At 52.4% G+C, this 19,504-nt stretch overlaps 1 long non-coding RNA gene across 1 annotated transcript in view; it reads left to right on the forward strand.

Moving 5' to 3' along the window:
- The window catches only part of LOC114010822 (uncharacterized), a 51,243-nt gene that overhangs the window by 30,409 nt on the left and 1,330 nt on the right, over positions 1–19,504 (forward strand). Inside the window, exons 9-10 of the long non-coding RNA XR_008747444.1 lie at positions 433–1,034; positions 11,968–18,702. This is a non-coding gene — a long non-coding RNA (uncharacterized LOC114010822). The remainder of the gene's footprint in view (positions 1–432; positions 1,035–11,967; positions 18,703–19,504) is intronic.

Raw genomic sequence — 19,504 nt, forward strand, 5'->3', positions numbered from 1 at the left:
CAGGTGCAGGTCTGCTGAGGAGCGCTGAAACAAGGCAGAGCTGAGGGGCAAATAGACCCCAGGCGTTGCCCACCAGCTGCCTAGCTGCTGTCAGCTTTTCCATCGGCATCTCGTCAGGGATGTGCAGGGAGAGAACAAATCACTCCGTGGGCGTTCACAGGAAGCTACCCCCGAGTGCGAGGGAGAGGCACGGGACAACGCACACGAGGGGGGGTTTGAGAATCCATGTGGGTGATCTTCCCAGCAAGCCTGAGGGAGGGGAGACTCCGTGATAGGCCTGAAGGAGGCACAAACATCCCCCTCCTTGGCAGAGAACTCCACTGGCAAGATTTGATCTTTTTGTTCACTTGAGGTTTTCTCTTTGTTCACTAAATGCCCCTGGACCTTGCTTTTCAAGGCTCTTTTCCTTCTCTTTTGTTGTCACTGCCACAGCAACACGTGAGTTTGAGAAGTTACGTGCAGGGGAAGATGAATTTTCACTGAGGGAGTGACTTGGATCCTTTGCAGACCCCATTGAAGCCAGTAGATCTGAAGACAGGTGCTCTCCATCCATGAGGCCATGAGCATGGGTGAGCCTTCCAGTGGCTACATACCCTCCAGAGTTCTCATCACCATCAGTCAAGCTCTTCCCCACAAAACAGTAGCTGCAGAAACTCAAGAAATACTGCTAAGCGTACTGCTTTTTAATTTCAGTGCTGCCACAGTCACTGATGTCCTCACTAATCCTCTTGCAGCAGCAGGCTGCTAATCAGAAACTCTTTGCTCGCCACTTTGGCATCATTCTGGGAAGCCAATGGAGCGCAGAGATGCTCAATTCCTCCCCCTCCACACACCTTCCATTGTCTTCAGGACTGACAGCTCTGATGTGGAGCAGTGATAAAAGCCAGCTGATGCTGTCAAGGCCTGGTACAATTGCACCGCAGGGAAAAAGGCGACTGGCTCTGACTCATCCTAGCCGCCTGGAGCTCAAGATACCTTGCACACGTGCTGTCTCCTGGCACTGGCAAGGCTCATCACAGAGCAATGCACCTTCGGTGAGTTCTGGATACTGTCCTGGGAGGCAGGAGTTGACCATAGACCTTTGAAAGGGCTAGCACTGGTGGCCAGCTGGGTGGCCAGCCATCCTTCAAGATGCTAGAAAAATCCACAGGAAAAACAAGCAAAAAAAAGACTCGTTTGCAGATCTCTGCTGAAGTGTTTGGTGTGTATGGAGGAATAAAGGTAGTTGGTTGGATACTCCTCTGTTTGACCTGTGTTCAAAGGTGTTTAGCGAAGCATCTGTGCAACTCCTGAGTGGTAATCGATGACAGTAGCACCTCTCCTTCAGCTCCTCACATGCCCATCCTTATGCAATGAGCTGAGACGGGGTTGAATTTCTGGGAGGCTACATAATGCAAGGAGTCCAGACTTGGAATGGATCAGGAGTGCCAAACCAAGGTGGGAAGGACATTCAAAGAGGGGAAGTTGGACTGTGACATGAACTTCTGGGTGACCTTGAGGAAACTGGCTCAATGCTGCCCATCCTGGCCAGGTCAGCAGCTGAAATTTCCATTACTGATGGTAGAAACTCAGGGGTCATTTCTTTTCCCAAACATGACATTGAATGAGAGGCATTAGGAGTTCCTCCTATAAATAGGATCACCCCTGTCAAAGCTGGTTAAGTCATACCCAGTGTCAAGCGTGTAAACAAGGTGCCTCTCAGATGCACTGTCTGGAGGGTGCAGAGGGGTGTGAGGGAATTTTGACAGCTCCCCATTTGACTAGTTCGCATTGGGACACCAGCTATTTTCAAGGCAACAAACACAGTCATCCCCAGCTCCCGTCTGGAGGATTTGGAGAACAGTGCAGGACAGAGGCAATGTAGTCAAGGACCACTGCTGTGTGTTGTGGCAGAAGTGAAGCCTCCCAGCTCTACTGTGAGAGGAGGCAGCTAAGGTATAAAGTATGCAGGTGCTGGGACCTCCACGGCTGCAGTCACAGCGGGAGTTAAATGCTCTGATTGCAGCTGTTCCTTCAAGGTCTTTCCCCAGTTCTGCCCTAGAGGTTTGGGATGACTTGAAACCCTGCACCATCGGTTGACTCAGTTTCCCCTGGAGGGAGCTGCAGTTTCCTTTAAAGCTGCCCAGTTCTTGTTTAGCGGCATGAGAAGCAGCAGTTGCAGTGGCATCCATTACAAAGAGGCTTTGCTGCCCTGGAAGTCAGCTGGGGCATGGCAGTGAAGCCAGAGACACAAAGCAAAGTATCTTTGGAACAAGAGTGTGTAAGTGTCCCTCTGTGCAGCTGCAGGGACATCTGGATGGAGCTGGCTTGGCAGAGCTGCAGGGGCCACCGGGGTAACGCATCATGGTGGCTCCGTAGCAGAGCACCTCGGGGGTAGCGGGAGCTGGTGGTGGGACCCTGAGGACCCTTTGCTTTTCTTCTCATCCCTGGGAGCTTCTTCCCACCTTTCCACCAAACTTTGAGCTGCTCTGAGACTGGAGCTGCAAGGAACCTGTTCTGCCGAAGTGATGCAACTGAATGTGCCTTAAAAAAACAAAGAAGGATTTAAAAAAAAAAAAAAAAGATCATTTCTGTGGTCTGATTTCCCCACAGATCCACAAGCAGTTGCATCAGTACAGCTGAGGGGGTGGAAAACTGAAGTGGGGGCAGAAGGGAACAAAAACTTTCTAAGCTTTACCACTGAAAATTTTCTGTAGCTATATGGAGACCTACAGCCGCTCGTCCCTTCCAGACTTTAAGAGCTGTCTGGTTCTTGTGTGCAGAGACACAGGCAGCAGAGCAGAGAGGAGAGATGATTTGTTTGAAGCTGAACTGAGAGAAGCTTAGCAGGGGAGGAATTGCTACTTGTTCCGAGGTAGGCTAATTATATTCTGTGTCCTTGGAAGCCAACTCTTTTCTACTCTGCTTGCATAATAGAGATCCTATAGCTTTTTACAGAAGTACAGGGGTTCCCTTCCCATCACCACTGTACACAGCAGCCTGTCCCACTGCCAGCCTCTACTCCAGAAGCATCTGGACGTCAGTCCTGCATTCCCCAGGGGGCTGCTGAAGCACTTTGGACTCCTTGGAAATGGAAACCTTTCTAGAAATGCAGGGTAGAGTTACTCTAATTCCTTGCTGTTTGGGATCAAACTGAAGCCTGCTGCTTAATGGGGGATAAGTGGATGTAATGCAGTCAGTCAATAACTTCGCGCACACATGCAGAGCCCTTTGGATTACTGATTTCCAGAAGACAGAGTCTCCCTCACGAACCCTGCAACACACTGACTCAGCCCTGAGCCTTTTGACTTTGTTTTTCCTTCTTTACAAAGTAACTTGCACTTTTATTCTTCCCCCCCGCCCCTTATTAATTTTTTTCCCCACTTACTCATTTTTTTTTCCCCATAAAAGTTTTCAGCTTGTCAAACAGCTCTCCCTTTCCCTGTCTCTTTTCTCTTTGCCTTTTGCAGTGGGAGGAAAGATAATAATAAAAGGAACAGTTTTCAAATAAAAAGCCCCACGTGTTACCTGGGAACTGTCTCTCAGCATCCAAATACCCGCTGGGGCAGAGGTTGCTGAGTCCCTGCTGTTGTTTTGTACCTGCCAGACACTGTTTGTATTTTGTCACTAAATGCTGCTGTCAGGTCTGTCATTTGGTACAAGCAGGACTGACTGGGCCCTTGTAAAGTAGGATTTCCCTTTACACTCCCTGCTAAGCGCTCCTCACTCTTCCCTTCCTCCTGACAGGGGAAACAGCTGCTTCAGCTGCTGCCATGGCAGTTTCCAGGCTGGAGGAATGGGTTTGGGAGTGTTGGTGCTTTCTGCCTCGTCACTCCGAAATGTTCCTCGTCTTGGGCAGCCCTTTGGTCCTGTGGGGAGGGAAGGGTGAGATGAAGGCGTCAGTGAGCCTTCCTCTCTCTGTTGGTCCTTAGACACTGCTCAGCTTCAAACTGAGCCCTTCAGAGGTTCAGTACTCTCCACAGCCCCTTAGGACATCTAGGTTTTGACCACCTTTTTTATGGCCTTACTGAGTTGCTCCTAGAAGATGAAACTTGCAGAAGAAGGAGCTCCAGACCAAGATATTTCTGTAAGACTAAAGGACTTGAAACGGCTCCCTTGGGCCCCCCAGATGGGGAGATGCAGGAGGTGATGGATGGCCCATGCTGCTCCACTTGTCCCAGCCCTCCCCATTCCCCCACAGACTCTCAGCTAAGAAGCTCATTTGACTTTTATGAGTGCTGGAGAGACCAAGCAAACAAAGCCTCAGGGTTTAGTCAGTTCTGGCGGGTACAGCACGTGCCTGTTCCTTCTCTCTCCTCCTTTCATTCCTGCTGACAGCTCTCCTGGACACATGATGTCTGCCTGGCTCGGGAGCTGCTTCTCAGGAATGAGCCTGTTGACTGGGGCAGGAGAGCATTTCTTACCATCTCAAGTGGGGGCTGCCTTCGCTTTCACCTCCAGGACACCTTGATACCCTCTGAGTCTCAGAGAAGCTGAGAAAGGCAGGGAAATAAGGGGAGAGATGCTGGAAGTGTCCTGAAGCATGGAGATGCTCTATTAGATGGAAAAGCAATTCAGGCATGAGCCCACTAAGCTTCCAGGTAGAAGGAGCGTGGCATTTTCCTTCCCTGCTCTTTCCCAGAGCTCTGACTTACAACCACAGCCTGTCCTTTCCACTTCACCAGTGGTGGGGGCCGGAGGAATTCACAGACCTTGAGTTATGGTCCCTGCACCAACAGCCTCCCCCAAGCTGAGAGTCTGGCTTGAGTCACTGCAAAAGTAGAGCTGGAGGCAATGTTTGGAGCTGCAGCAGAAAAGCTCCTTTTCCTACACACTGCTGGGTTTTGTTGACAGTAACAAACCTCTCCCTTGGCTGGTGGGACTGTGCTCTGGGGCCGGGAATGAAGCATTGCTCATCCTGCTCATCCGCTCATTACAGGAGTTTTGGGAATCTTTGTAAATAAGCCAAGAACATGAGAAATAGAAATTCCTCCCGTTCCAGGCCCTGCCTGACACTGCACAGATCCTTTGTTCTTGGCTTCTTTCTCCCTCCTAAGGCCCCAGAGTTCTTCCAACAACACACCACTCTGCTCAGCCTCTTCCATTAATTAGCAGTTATCCATTAACTGGCCATGAATAATCCATCAATTAGCCCATCTCTTGAGGATCTTCTTCCCCAGGTGCTAGCAATGCCACTTTAACACCAACAAGAAAGGAGCACTCAGGAGCGATATATATGTATAGATATATATATATATATAAAAAAATAAGTGCTTGCATTAGACCTCTCTGTTCTTGCTAACTATGATGCTCCTGGTTCCAACTCGTCCACAGAGAGCTTGGAGTCAGCTCATATCCTTCTCATTGCTGGGAGTCCTGCATTCTGGGCTTTCCTGGCAGAGGGGAATCAGACCTTTCTGGCATGAATTTTCTTGCTTTTTGTTGGAGGGAGCATGTGAGGATGCCCAGAAGGCTTTGAAACAACCCGTGGTAATCTGTGAACCTGGTCAGGTGCAGTGGATCCAGGATGGCAAAAAATAAGGTGTATGTGTTGTAATAGAGACTGTTCAATAGAATAAATGTTTTCAAAGGAGAAGGAAAGTAGCAGGAACTAGTAGAAGAACGGGTGTTTTCAGCCCTTGAAGGGAAATCTGGAGAAAGAGAGATCCTTTTTGAAGTGTAAAATGGTGTCTGTTGGGACCTAACATTGTTATTCCTTTGATGAGAGCAGCTAGCTGAAAATGGGAGGACTTGCAGGTTATCCCAGGCAGGGGAGAAAGTGGCAATGGAATGGAGGTTCCTTTGAAGTGCTCTGGTCCTACAAAGAAAGGGGACACTCCTGTTCACCTGAACCCAGCAGGAATCAGGAGCAGGGGACACAGCCATGCTCACAGCTCTGCCCTGCTTTGCCAGTGCTCAGCACAGATGTCTCTGGCCCCATCTCTTCTCTGGGCTGTGCCCTCAGAGCCCTGCCTGGCTGAGCCTGGGATTTCCTTGCTGCCTTTTTTCCCTTTTCCATGGTTTCTTCTGTTTATTTCCCCTATCCACTGCTTTGCATTTAAGACATCAACTAGCAAATTCTCTCAGCCTGTTTCTGGGTGCATCTGTCTGCTTTGGTTTTGCCTTGTTTGAGGTGCAGATTGCTGCTGCTTTGTTATCTTGTATCAATGCCTGTTCTAATGCTAAAGGTGATCCATAGGGAGAAGATCGAAGCACAGGAGAAAAAGAGAAGGTAAGTGGATTAGCCAGGACAGCTCTCCGTGTCTAGGAGCTCTTGAGCTGTATGACAGTCTTGCAAGGGAAATGATGGAATACTGAAAACTGGGGATACCCAAACCTAGCCTAAGGTGGAGGGCAGTAAAGGGGGGAAGGATGTGATATTTCCTGGCATCTGCTTTTTGCTCTTGCACCCTTCCCTTTTCAGTTCCTGATACAAGCAGTGCAGCACCCTGAGTGAAGCTGTACCTGCTTCCATCAGCCAGGAAGGGGTGTGTGTGTGTGTGTGATGTGATGCTACACTTTTAGTGCCCAGGTACCTTTTGAAAGCTTCTCCACCTTGTCTCTTTTCACAGGGCCATAGGGGAGTGTGGCCCAGCTATCCCCTAGCTCCCTAAGGGAAATGCTCAACAGGGACGTGAGAAACTATGTACCCAGATTCCGTGAGGAAGCTGCGGATGTTCGGCTGCACTAAGCTCGGTAATGCAGCTAGGCGGTGCAATCGGTTCTGCTCAGGTAACACAAAGGAAGAGGACAGTGGCTGCAAATTAATTACTGTTAATGATGCCACCTTCCTGCAGAGAACAGTAATTTCTGCAGAGGACACAAGGCTTGGTTTTGTTGAGTGCCCAGCCTGCAAAGATGCCTTCTGGCATCCCTGCACTGTCCATGAGCCCATATGTTCCCAGTGGGAGCCACAGAGCCATCAGGCAGTGCCGGATGGAAGCATGTTTTGACTCATGGGTCAGAGGCTGTGCAGAGAAGTCTATCGTTCCCAGTCACCTCTTTAATTGACACAGTGAAAGAAGCCACATCTTCCTGCCTGATTCTGACCGGGTCTGTAATTGAATTCAGCTCAACATCTCCGCTTCAGCCTCCCAGGGGCCCGTCAATAAATGATGGAATCTTTTTCTCGCCTTGGGAATTTCTCCTTACTCCCATCTTTTTATTTAATAGGATCTAGTGAGAAAACCGGTAGTAGTAATCTCTCATCCCCCATTTCCTACCTTTCCCAAAGGTACCTCATGAAGAAAAGTGCTTGGGCATTAAAAGAGAGACAAGTGAACTTCAGGGACTGAAAATGTGTGCAGCTTTCCTGTCTTTTGTTCATTCATCCTTTCTCTCACTTCTCTCAAGTCTTTTGTTTCTCCTTGCCAAAACTGCTTGTGCACACTTCACTCAGGATCTAATGAGGCTGTTTTAGAAACTGCAAAGCTGAATTGGATCCTTCGTTTCTCCCCCTCAGAGTGCAATGTCTGTTTAACCTTTCTCCCTTGGCATCTCTCTCTCCCAGCAACCTATTTGCAATTCCTATGGTTACAAAGAAATCCCAGTGCTGTCTGGGTTTTAAAATGGGGGTTGCTGGGGACGTAGGCAGGAGTATGTGATACGTTGTAGGGTACAATTTCAGCCTGGCTGCAGGGGGCAGTTACTCCATGGATCTGATTTAGCCTAGTCTCTCCAAGCCCTGCCAAGAGGTTTTTCATTGCTCCTTGAAAGGGAAATGTGATTTGCATGTCAAAGAGTGAGAAAGGACAGGGGTCAGCAGTTTTCCAATCTCTTTATCCTCTTCCAGTCTCTCTACCCCTCCCCACATCACCCCAGCTTTCCTTTTGGCATTCCTATGCTGCTAACGAGTGGTTGCTGCATTAAAGCATCCAGTCATCATGGGAGAGATCTCGAGGTTTCTTAAACTGTTGGATCCTGTTGAACATCCTTGTTAAACTTCGCCCTTACTGCTGCGTGCGGGGAGCTTCCCACGCAGACCAAAGTTCGGTCCCCAGCCCACCGGTTCTCCTCCACAGGCAGTGACGTACGAGTCTCTGCACGCAGGAGGCGGTGAGGGGAGGGTGTTTGGGAGAACGTGCCTCTGAAGCAGTGACTGTGCAGTGAATGTGCAGAGACAAGGGGATTGGGTTTGGTGGTTAACCAGGTGAGAGCACGGTGTCTCTCAGTCCATGCTTTAGAGAAAGCCCGCTGACCCCGCTCCTTGTCCTTGCCGGCCACAGCTGGTGATGGGTGGGAGGAGAGAGCGGAGGGGGAAGTCTCTCCCTGGCCTCTCCTTGGTGGTCCACTTTTCCAGCATGCACATGTGAGAAGGGATGAAGTTGCCCAGGTTTTGTAGGATATCTAGGTCCATTATACGTGATGCCTGTCTGAAGGACTAAAAGGCGGAGAGGTTTTTTCCTCCTTCCCTTCACTCTCTGATCCTTTCCCCATTTCCAGGAGTTTTTCTGATGTGGTATTGAGTTTTTTGTTTTGTTTTTGGATGGGATATTTTGCCTCACACCTGGCTGCCAGCTGTATGCCTCACTTCTCTATGGGGATCCATATTCACTGCCCAGATCTCCTGGAGCAGGAGAGCCAGGAAGATGCTCTCTCACAGCTGGGAAAAGTGTATGAACCTCAGGATGTTGTTTCCAGCCACCTGCTCCTAAGACCATTAAGACAGTACCTTCACATGGTGCTGAGGTTGGTTACAGCAAGAACTCATAGGACAATATAGCTCTGTAATGCTCTAGAGATACCAGCACCTGCCATGACCGGTGGGTGCAATAGCCTGGTCTCCATGTGCCGAGACCCTCTTCTAGCTGGCAGCAACGGTGCTGGAGGCAGGGACAGTCATACCAACGTGTGCTTGTGTCCTGCCTCCACCAGCTGCGAGGAGGAGGAGATCCTTGTTGTTAGGTTGTGCTGAGACATCGATGGGATCGTTGGCTTAGGGAGATTGAAACGTTTGTTTTCTATCCACAGCCTTACTTTCCCAGGCCTGGCAGAGAGCAGGGGAGAATCATCTGCAAGTCTGAGTTCAGTGGGAGCAGGGCTGTTGCCCTGTGTGTGTACAGGATGGTTCTCACGCCCTGTTTCCTTTGTGGACAGAAAGAAGAGTTATCAGGAGCCTGCACCTGCTTCCAGCTGAGGAGAGGAAATGCTTCTGGAGGGAGCAGAGGATGGTGGTGGTGTCTCAGGAGTCCAGGAAAGATCAGGGCTCTGTTGGGCTCAGAGTGGTAGAAACTGATATTGCAAGCTTGTGGTCAGGGTGGTTGGAAAAATCACTGCTGTCAGCAAGGAGAGGAGTCAGAAATAAAGCCATCACCCTGATGATTTGTAGAACCGAGCTGCTGGTGTGAGTGTGAGCTGTCCCAGGCCACAGAGAATGTGTTCCCCAGCCCGTGGGTCAGTAAAAGCTGGAGCTTCCCTCGTTGTACTCCCTGCTGCCTGGCTGCTCACAAGTGAGGAGCATCTCAGCTGGTGCTCAGCTGCCCCATTGCCCTCCTGGCTGCTTTTGGGCACAGCTGGGGCTCTTGGCTCCATCCCACAGCAGGGCTTTAGTTCTGGGGAGGGCCGGTTCTGTCCTGGCCGTGTTCCAAATTCTCTGGAGACCTGAAGGAGGTGTCCAAGCAGCTAGGCTGTATGGCCTGAAGGAAGAGAGGGCAAATAAACATCTGAGTTAAGGGATGATCTTGTTAGTGTGATACATTAACAGGGAAATCGAGTTAAAGGACTTCATCAGGGATGTAAAGTGAGTTGGTGGCGGGCTGGAAGTCTCCTTATGGGTGCTCTCTGCTGGGTTTTCTACCTTTTTGTGAAGCCAGGACGTGCTGTTTTGTAACAGTACATTAACTGGATGCTACGAGGCTTCCTAGAGGTGTGTGGAGGGGAAGAAGCCAGGAGATGGAGGGAAGCACTAGAGAGAGCAATGCTGGGAGATGCAGCGCAGAGGGTCATGCTGTATCAGAAGTCCCCTGTGACTTTGAGCACAATCAAAAGCCTGGGCCCTCCAGCACAACGAGGTGCTGACTCAGCTCTGGACACAACCACCCCAGCCCTTCCCTAACTCTGTCTCCTTGGAAGCACCTTCCCACATGAGGAGCTGGACAACAGGGCACCCAACAGCTCTACTTACCTTTGTGTAATAAGGTTAAATCACTGCCTCGTTAGAGCCCTCAAATTAAGTCACCACCTTGCTGGATCAATAGTATTTTCCATGATGCACTTGTGACATTAAGTCTGGGAGATAAATTGATGGTGGGAGGCTGGAGTGCTGCAGGGGAACTCCAGTTCCAGCACTGGGCAGGATCTGTTATCAGGGGAAAACCAGCAAATTTCCATGGAAAGCAGCAGCTGATGGCAGAGGCAGGAGGTGTGGTAGAGTGGGGACATGAGGACAGTGCCCATGTCTCCTGGCACCACTTGGTGCTGGACCCCATTTTAGACTTGCAGGGCTATTATAGGGAGAAGATCCTGGCCTGTGAGAAGCCTGTGGCAGCAATGTTCTCTTCCAGGTGTGTCTGCACTGGGAGCTTGGGCTAAAATGGGCTTTTCTGTCCTCCCCTTCCCTCTGAGCCAGGTCTGGGAGAGGAAAGGCCAAGGGAGCAGCTCCCATGGGGGATCACAGCTGTGTGTGGGTGCCTGGGGCTGCCTGATGCCATACTGACCCCGCTGCACAGGAGATGCAGCCTTCCCACCCCAGCATCCACCATCGCAGAGGCTCCCTGTCCCCACTGTCCGTGGGAACTGCCACCGTGCCCTGGATGGGGTATGACCAAAGGGGTCCTCCAGCTGCCTTGAGCCCTCTGGAAAGGTGTTAACTGGTGTCTACCAGGTTGCTGTGGTTCAGCTGGGGACTAGATCCAAGCGAGGCGTCCCTGTGGCTGAGTTTGCGGTGAGCTGTGGGGTAGTTTGGGATCTGGGGTGCCAGATCACTGTGCTCTGAGCTGCAGCCAGGCCAGGAAAAGTTTGTGGCCAGAGGGAATCCTGGCAGTCCCAAATCCCAGCCCTGGGATGCTTGTGTTTCTGCCAGCTCCCCACGCAGGGAGGCTCAGAGTGGACATCTCTGCCCTTTCCAGTGGTGTGATGTGGACTAGAGACCACCCACCTTGTCTCCAGCCACCCACCCCGCTCCAGATGCCAGGGCTAAGGTCACTACTGCATCTCTCGCCCCCGCCTCCCTCACCCAGTGCCTTTCCCACCACCACTCTGCCCCCAGGACCACGAAGCACACGATCCCCTGCGCTGGGTGCTTGTTCAGCTGGCCAGGAGGAGCAGGCAGGGCAGCTGGGGGGGTGGTGGAGAGCAGGGGCTACAACCCCCTTCCTGCTGCTGCAGCTGAGCACCACACCGCTGGGCGCTGGGGAGGGAATGGGACCAGTCTGCTGGGTGGATTGGGTGGGTTTAACCCTTCCAGGCCAAGCCTGGCTCTGTTGGACATCTCTGTGCAAAATCAGAGCCTTCTGCAGAGGCAGCACTTCCCAGCCCCCTCGCTGGGAGCAGGGGGGGCATTCAGAGGAGCAATCGTAGCCCTAAACCCGTTCCTCAGCCCCACACCCTAACACCTCCTGCCACCAGGGTGCCCACATCGCAGCCAAACCAGAACTCCTGGGTGCTGGCTGTATTCCTCTTTCTAAACCTGTAGCAGCACAATTTATGCAAGACACAATTTATTCAAGATATTTGGCATGAAAAATAGGATTGTTCCTCCTAATCCCTCTCCAGGCATGCCCAGAGGTGACCTGCGGCTGTCACAGCCTCGTCGTTGGGCAGAGGTGGAGGACTGGGTATGGAGGCAGCAGGTTGCTGCCCACCCCAAGGCGTGAAGGGGATGAGTGGGTGCATCTGAATAAAATACAAAGGCAACAGGAGGAGGGCAAAGCTGATAAAAATGCCCAGAGCAGCTGTGGCAATGTGGGCAAGGAGGTGAGACTGCAATTGGCTGTCACTTATTTTGAGGCTTATCTTTGGCTTAAGAAACCTTGTTCTTTCTATCCCAAGAGCCCTCCTAGGAGCTGAAGCATTCCTGCAACCCAGCGTCTCTGATCTGCCTCCCACAGCGATGCAGGAGAAAGACCAGGGAGTGGGACAGGACCTGTTGCGAGGACCTTGAGCTGAAAAGGTCTGATTTACAGGTGAGAGGAAGGAAGACAATTTCATGTGTTTGTGGCTCATGCGGGGAGCAGTTCGTGAGCTCTGGGGAGCTCCTCTCTGGCCTGGAGAGCAGGGAGCGAGCGCACAGCTCATGTCGGTGCTGCCAGGGCAGCGGGACTGTCCCCGCCAAAGAGGCAGAGAGCTGAGCTCTTTGTTCATCCCTGCCCTGCTACGAAGCAAGAGAAAAATACTCCTGCTGAGCACAGCCAGAAATAACCCAGGCCGCCAGCAGCCAAAAAGCTTCCAAGGGGGAATATTAAAGTGCTGGGAATTTGGCCTCTCAGCCTGTGCTTTGGGCTCCTCTGCTGTTGTAATGTCCCAGGCAGGAGAAGGCAGACCCTGAACGCAGTCCTGCTCCTGATGGCCAGGAACCAGCACCTCAACAGGGAACAGTTCACTCCCGGGTCACCCCAAGACCCACCCAGCTCCTGTTTTCATCCCAGTCTTCTCCAGCACCATCATCGTCACAGCTCCTTCACCAGACACTGGTGATGGACAGCACTTCCCCTGTGAGATGTGCTTCAGGGGTTGTGATGCCCCAGCACCCCTCGGGATCCTCCGCTTTGCTGCATCGCTGGCTTGGATGCCCCTGAGATGAGGCCACCTTGCAGGGCCAGAGCTTGGGTGTCTGTAAGGGGAACTTAATGAGGATGAATGAGCTTGAGTGGTCCCATTGCCCATGGGAGGGAGGATTTGGGGGCAGTTGAAAACAGGCCTTCTCTGTCTCTGGAAAGGATGGCAGATTCCTGCACTATCCAGATGGGATTTGAGTTGCACCGTGAAGAAAATGATCTCCCTGTGGCACATGTCAGAGGCTGCAGGGAAGATAAATGTTGCTTCGTTTCTCTGGTGCTGCTGTGTGTTCACCCACAGGGATCTCCTGGCCAGCTTCTCTGTATGTCAGCATCTTATCACCACCCCAGAGCAAGGGCATTGCGTAGCAGATGCTCCATGGAGGAGGAGACACCTTGTGATGCAGCAACAGCTCTGCTGCAGCTCCTGGGGTGGCTCAAGGCTGCTCCATCCCTTTGCTCACGGATGTAGCCCAGCACACTGCTCGGCGTCCAGCAACCCACGGGCAGGCTGCAGCCTTTGGAAACTTCCCGTGCCCCTGCACATCCCAAATGGCCCCTCTGGTGCAGGACACCAAGATGGAATGAACCGAGTGGTCTGGGCACATGCAGGAGGTCACTGAAGACACACTGGCTTTGCAAAACAGATCCCGTGTTGGATACAGGATCATCTATTTATTTTAAGTTTTATATGGGGCATTTTCCCTTGCCAGGAGCTGGAGAATAGAGGACCCGGGTACCATCTGCCCAGGGGACTGGTGAATCATCCTATTTTCCAGTTAACAGCACTTGTTTGCTTTGGGAGATCTCCAAGTTAAGGGGGAAGAAAAAGAAAACCCAACCCATGGATCTTTTCCCACACAATAAGAAAAATGCTTTTTCTTTTCTTTTTTTTTTTTCTTTTTTTTTTTTTTTTTACAAAAGCCAGTGTCAACTCTGCTTTTACTTAGCAGTGGGCTGGATAAAAATAGACAGTGAAGTCATGACGCCTTCAGAAGAAGAACCAGGTATGGCCTGGGGAGAGGGGGTGAGTGAAGTCAGGCTTGGAGGAGAGGGACAACATGCCAGCACGATGGAGGCAGGCAGAGTTTTTGTCCCAGGACTGTGCTGGGACAAGGAGAGCTGCTTACCCTGGTGCCTTGTGATTTCCCTGGCACGCTGCTGGGAGGCAGGAGGCTTTTTGGTGGATGCACCAGAGTTTGGGCTGTTGCTCATGTGATGCAGATGGGGCTGTGGCCCAGCAAACACCAGGAGCTCTTTGCAAAGCCGAGAGCTTGGGGCAGGCTGGAAAGCAATGGCAGCAGCAGGGAAGGGAAGCCAAGGGGTTGTGCTCTTGCTTTCTCCAGGACCATATTGCTGCAGCCTTCTCTCTTAGGTTCCTGCTCAGATCTGGCTTTTTTTCCTGTTTTATCCCCGTGCCAGGCTGTGAGCACGCTGGGCTGTTTGGATGGACTGTGCATGTGAGGGACTGATGTCTCCTGCTCAGAGCAGGGGCCCTGGAAGCCACTTGGCAACCTGGAGCATGAGGAGGTGCGGCTGATGCCCACATCTCCATTCTGCTGGTAGGAGGCTCCTGCAGCAAAGCCTTCATGGGGCTTTTTGTGTAGGGTTGGGGCATGTCCTGCGTTCAGCCAGGCTGCTGGTGAAGATCCTCTGGAGCAGAGTCTTTGCAGTATTTCTGCATCACAGGAGAAATCAAGGATCTGAGGGCAACTTTACAGCCCCTCAAGGCAATGTGAAAGCCGAGCAGGTACTGGTGTATCCCCCCCTGCAGGGCTGGCTTGTGTCAGATGTGTCATGGGTGAGATGACCCTAAATTGCTGGTCCTCCCCCAGCCCTCATTGCAATGGGACTCTGTGGTGTCCCCTCGGTCACCACACAGCTCTGGCTCTGTCCTGCCAAAGCCACAGCTACTGCGACTTCGTACCCTTGTGACCAAACACCGACTTAGGTCACAACTGAAATGAGTTTGGAGGGCCTCAGCATGCTTTTCCATGGGTATTTCTTTACATGGTTGGAAACACCTTGGTAACTGCAAGGAGGTGCCAATTTTGTGTAGTAAAAGGATGCTGCACAGCAGGGGTGATGTGCCCTGCCAGAACGGGGCGGGGGGGGACAGAGCTTCAGACTTTCAGCATATGAGGTGAGAGATTTTTTGCCCTTCCACTTAAGCAAATAAAAACTTCCAAGGAAAAAATATTGCCTGTGGAAACTTTAGCCTCGCCCACAAGGAAGGAACCTTTTATCAACAAGAAGATTCACATGGTGGGGAAAAACCATGTCCTTTTCTGCTCAGCACCAAATGCTTCTACCCGCTCCCGGACGCTGAGCCACAGTTTCTCTGCAGCAGGAGACTGGAGAGGTTCGAGGGGAATATCTGCATTTCTCCCCGATCAGTCACTGGAACAAGCATTATCACTGGAACAACGGGCTCAGCCTGGCCCGCCTTGCCAGAGCGGCTCCGCTGCAGCACTCCCGGATTTATTTTTGTCCGGGCTTGGAGCGGGTTGCGGAGATCAGGTGATGGTGCCCGAGGAGCACTTGGCATGGCCTGTCCTGCCGCTGTGTGTGCACGTCTGTGGGAGTAACGAGCAGACAGGGATGATGGAGCGGGGCTCGGCAGGCGGAGTGGCTGTGTTTGTGTTGCTGGATCCTCTGCTCTTGGCTCAGCCCACGCTGGTGACCAGCTCCCAGGAGAAGGGATGCTCTCTCACAGTGCGGGGACCACTGGTGCTCCCATTTGACCTGGCTTATAGCTTTGCAGTGCAGTCTGGGGAATCAAAACCAGCGACTGTGCTTTGGCACTGGTATTAGGACCTGGAAATTAGTTTCTGATGGAATCGAGCCATGCGCTTTAAGGGAGGTGACCAAGGAAACACACAAAAGACTGTGGCAGAGTCCTTTCCCAAGGACCAGTGCTATGTCTCCAGCTCTGAGCTTGCCTCCTTTCTATATGGTTTCCATACTGCTTGAACAGTGGCCGAGAACCCAGTTCATTCCCAGTGCCCCCATGGTGTCCCAGAAGAGCAGTCAGCCTGGCTGATATGGCTGAGGTAACCTTTGAGATGGCTAGTTTGGCAAGGCAGCCAAATCTCAGCAGTCTTGGCCACAACAATAAGTCCTGGGGGTCCCTGGGACACATCAAATCTGAGCTTCTCAGTGGCTCCAGAATGTACCACGATGCAGGGGCCTGGAGCACAAGCTGGGTTTATGGTCCTGCTTAGGCTGGGGGATGCTGGGCTTGGGTATTTCCCCTTTGCTCTCTCTCGGTGCCATGGGCATACGGTACATTCCCAGTGTGCGGTGGTCAGCTGTGCTGTGCAGACCGGGCTAGCATCCAAGCCATGCAGAGCTGAACCTCCCAACCTTTGCTATACATCATCCCATAATCCAGGTCACACCAGTGCTGGATTGCGATGTGTTCAAAGCCTGGATCAGAGCCGTCTGTAGGGTGAACCAGTCCCAGCCTGGTCATGGTCCTGACCAGGGAGTTTTGGAGCCTACTTCCCCCTGACCCCCAAATATCTTCTTCCAAAAGGACTCAGTGAAGCAGCTCCAGCAAGGAGCCAACCTCAGGCTGCGGCATCTGCAATGCTCTAAGTCAAAACATGCCCCAGCAGTACAGCTTGGGCTTAGGTCTCCAGAAGCGATGTGAAGATACCTGCAGGGGTTCAGGGACACATGCCAGCATCTATGGACACAGGGACACCTTGCGCAGAGGAAACCATCCTGGCTCCATCCCCAGCCCCTTCTCAGAGGCAACTGTGGCCACTGCTGGCAGGTTCACCCCCTGCTTTCTCCATCAGCTGGAAACAATCTGCATCGCTGGAGGCTTTTATTTCCCAGGGGGCTGTGAAGAGAGAGCAGCCTGGAGTTAATCAAAGATTGGGGTGTGCACAGGAGCAGCCATGGCTGGAGAAAGCTCACAGGCTTCTGCACTGGAGTGGGGTCAGAGCTGCACCGGGGTCTGGGAAGACGGGGTATGAGGAGGGCCGGGGGTTTGTTCAGCGAGTGGCACCATGGGGACATGAGGAACGAGACCTTAATTTTTCAGTTGTGGGCAGAGGAGAGGGACCAGGGTGCTGTGCCCACAGTTGGGGGTCCAGGCAGTGCTAAAGGCATGTGTAGCATCACTTGATGTGCATGAGTGGCCCAGAGCCCTGTCCTGTGACTCGATGCACGGGTGCAGGCTGACCTCAAAGGGAGCCCAGTGCTTTGTGGCAGAGGCTGGGGCTCACCCTGAGCCCAGGACTATTCAAGCTGAGGTCTGTGAGCAGCACACTGTGAACGTCACCCTCTGTGGGTCAGGCCATCCTGCAAAGAATCCCCTTTTATATAAATCCCAGCACATGATGTGAGAGTGGAAGGAGCCTACTCTGCCCCAGCAGGTCATTTCAGGCTTGGCTGAGCTTCTTTCCTCTTGAGGGGATGCTTGCCAGCATCTCGGAAATGGCACCGGTGGGATGTGCAGCCCAGGCACAGCACTGTCGGTCAAGGACCTGCTCTATGCTGCTCAGAGCAGTAAATCCCTCTTGCAGCAGGAGGATGAGGATGGACAGTGTGGGAGCAGCTCCCTCTGCCAGCCCAGCACTGTCCTCACTGAGCAGGAGGCAGCGGTACCCGCTCCCACGTCAGGAACTCATGACTGAGTTCTCATGTGCAGCAGGGACACGGTGACAATCCTGGCCTCGCCTGCTGCTCCCTGTGGTTTCTGTGGCTTGTTGTCATGTGTACAACAGATGATTTATGTTGATGCTGGGTCTCCAGGGTACGCTTTATGGCTTGTGGCATATGGAAATCTATGGACCCCTCTGGCAACAGTTGCGTTGAGTCTAACACAGCTCCAAGGCACTGACCCTGCTGGTGCCTCCCAGCTGCGATTCCCTGGATCACGGTGTTTGGATATCTCTGATGTTGAGATCCAAGAGCTTGTGTTCATCCACAGGACTGGAAGCACCCAGTGGAAGGGGTGCAGGCACAAAGTACCATCCTCTTCTGCACACTCGGCGTAACCCTTACATCGCTGTGTGGAGGAGGGACACAAACACGCACACAGACGCAAAATTGTGGATATCAGCCCATCAGTCTTCCTGCAGGGAAGATTACCAGGCTGCTCTGCTGGGTGAAATTCTGTGGACATTTAGCCCACAGGAGCTGGCTGAGTTGCATGTGAGGTGCATCCAGGTAGGAATTGTACCAGGGGTCCGACACACACCCCAGTTGCTAGACGGTCATGGTCGAGGCAGCGCATCTTTCTGGGCTAATTAGGGAAAGTATCAGAGACCTTGTAGCCTAACAGTGTGAAGCAGCCAAGGCTGACAGGCCAGGGCTTCTCCTCTCACTCTGCTCATGTTCCACTAATTGCAGCTCTCCCTAATTAAAAGTCCATGATGTGGCTTTGATGGCTGCAAGCCAGGTCCCCCAGGTGAGCCCTGGGGCAGATACTTCACAGCAGGGAGGGATAGGATCATCCCTAGAGCCAGTACTGAGCCACGGTCAGGTGCTGCAGAGGAGCCGAGCAGCCAGGAACATCCTCAAGAGGAGGAACAAAATCAGAGGCAGCCTTGCCAGGGACACGGGGCAGCCAGGGGATACCATGGTCCCTGCGTTGTTCTGCTGAGCTGGAGTGAAATGGTCTGTGCCAGCTGCCAAGCCGCTTTCCAGGTGGCAGTGGTGCCTCTGCAAACCACAGGGCTCTGGGAGCTGGGGCTCTGCGGTGGAGGGACCAAACCCCACGCCGGACTCCGCCACTCCCAGGGGAAAAGCAGGGCCAACTCGCTGCCAGGCACTTGAAATAAGACAAAGTAAAAGCTGGGTGATCTTTAAAAGCACGGTTTCCTGTTATCTTGCTGGTTGCTGATCTAACAGCTCTTTCTCCTTCTTTATTTCCATACGAGGACAACTCAGTTTTGGTTCAGGTGTGTCTTCCCATTGGATAATAATCTCTCCAAGCAAACTCATCCTGAGCAAAGCCAGGAGGAGCACCCAGATGCCAGCACGAATGTCTTATGTAAGTGACTCCGGGGCAATTTCATTAACAAGTGCTTGTGCTCGTACCGCATTGATACAAATTCACAGGCAAGAGTGAATTTTCACCCCAGACACATCTCCAACCCGAGCACGTGTCCTGCTTTCTCAGGCTCGGGCAAATAACATGTCTTAGCCTTTGTCATACCCTTACCTGTCCTGCTTTGAAATCCGTGGGCCAAGGGGATATTTATATGTCAGGAAAGTATCAGTCAGGGGCATGACGGGTGATGCTTTTGTCACCTGGAGAAGCCAGAGATGGGAATAGAGACATCAGCTTCTATCACATTGGAAGCTGCTAGAGTGAGGTCCTGGGAGTGGGATGGTGGTTTGGGAGAGGGTGAACTGCATGGCAGCTGCTTCAGGGGGACGGTACAGGGAGGGTCTAGAAGAGGCAGGACAGTCTGGTCTCTCTGCTGGACACCAACATCTTCCAGGTATCGGTGAGCAGAGAGTGGCTCGAAGCCTTCAGCGTGGTGCGTGTCCATGGGGAAATGGGGAGTATCATGCACAGCTCCTCTCCCTGGCCCACAGCCGGGGAGGGCTTGCAGATGGAAAGCTCGTGGCTCAGGCTGGCTGCTAATAATACCTCTGGGAGAAGGTCAGGTGGGCAGCAGCAAGGGCAGCTCCTGTTACAGACTGTCACACATCACCCGTGGCTGCCAGAGCCTCCAGAAAAGTTTTGGGATGTCTTGGAGGAGGTCTGGTACTGCAGCCCCTTCTCCATCAGCAGGTTTCCCAGGGGAGGCAATGGCAGGTGGCCACGAGCGGTTATCCCCGCTGTA

Source organism: Falco peregrinus, chromosome 5 (genome assembly GCF_023634155.1).
Source record: "Falco peregrinus isolate bFalPer1 chromosome 5, bFalPer1.pri, whole genome shotgun sequence".
Lineage (NCBI taxonomy): Eukaryota > Metazoa > Chordata > Aves > Falconiformes > Falconidae > Falco > Falco peregrinus.